Here is a 1,116-nt window from a genome sequence, read left to right as displayed (position 1 = left end):
GCATAGAATTTCTGTGGCAGGCTGTACTCTTCCTTCAGTTGCTTTCTTGGGTTCCTAAATCTGGGTTGTTATTGAGTGACCTCCCAAAATGGTCATGCTGTTCCATGCCACCAGGCAGCGTGCAATCTGTAAATCTCTGTGTTCCCCTGGCCTCATTTTGTCTCCCCTTCTAGTCAGTGCTCAATTAGTTTCTTCAGCTCTACATTTGATGTTCTGGTATCCAAGGTCATAGTTGATGTCTGTTTTACTTAGTTTCTGAGTCTTCATTATCAGAGAGCTAGGTACATGTTTCTAAGGTGCAATATTGACCAGAAGTGTGTGCTTTTATTTTTCTAATTCCCGTTATTTCATTTAAAAATACTTTCTCTCAATTCTATGTTATTTGACTGCTAACCAGAAGGCTGGTGGTTCAAACCCACCAGCCACTCCTTGGAAGGAAGATTGGGCGATCTACTTCTATAGTGATACCGCCTCAGAAACCCAAGGAGGGGTTGCTATGCGTCGGATCCGACTCGATGGCAGTGTTTGGTTTTTGATTTTGTTGGAATAAGCTTGTATCTTGAAGTGCAGTGTATCCTTTGATGCTAGAATCATGTGAATGTTTCATCTCATTCAGATAAAAAGCAGTCAAGGAGTTTAGGTCCTCTTCTATTTCATAGATATGTTTTGTGTTTCTGCCTTCCTCTTCATTCCTTTTATCTCTTCCTTTGTATTCTTGTTTGTATTGGTAAGTTCTAAAACAACAGCATATGCTCATGCTCAGGTGTTTTGTACGCTATTGGGATACAAACATAAATACACCCACCTAGAGTGAGATTGTTGTGTTTAATTTCTTTCTGGCTTAACTCATACCTTAAAATTTGTAATCATGAGCATCTATTGCTATTTATGATACAAAAACCATACATTAATGCTCGTCAGTAGAATCATTAGTTAACAAAAACCCCAACTGAACTTTCTTTCACAGATTCATTCCTTTATTCTCCCTGATGGGGCTAGATAACCTCAAGTTTCTTTCAACTGGAAAAATTGTGATAATTTCTGTTACTGGATTTCTTTCTCTTTTCTTAATATGATCTAAAAGACCCAAGAATTATTGTTGTTGTTTGCCGTCGA

Source organism: Orycteropus afer, unplaced genomic scaffold (assembly GCF_000298275.1).
Source record: "Orycteropus afer afer isolate SDZICR_OR568_19922 unplaced genomic scaffold, OryAfe1.0 scaffold00103, whole genome shotgun sequence".
Classification (NCBI taxonomy): domain Eukaryota; kingdom Metazoa; phylum Chordata; class Mammalia; order Tubulidentata; family Orycteropodidae; genus Orycteropus; species Orycteropus afer.
Note: the sequence above shows the minus strand (reverse complement) of the source record.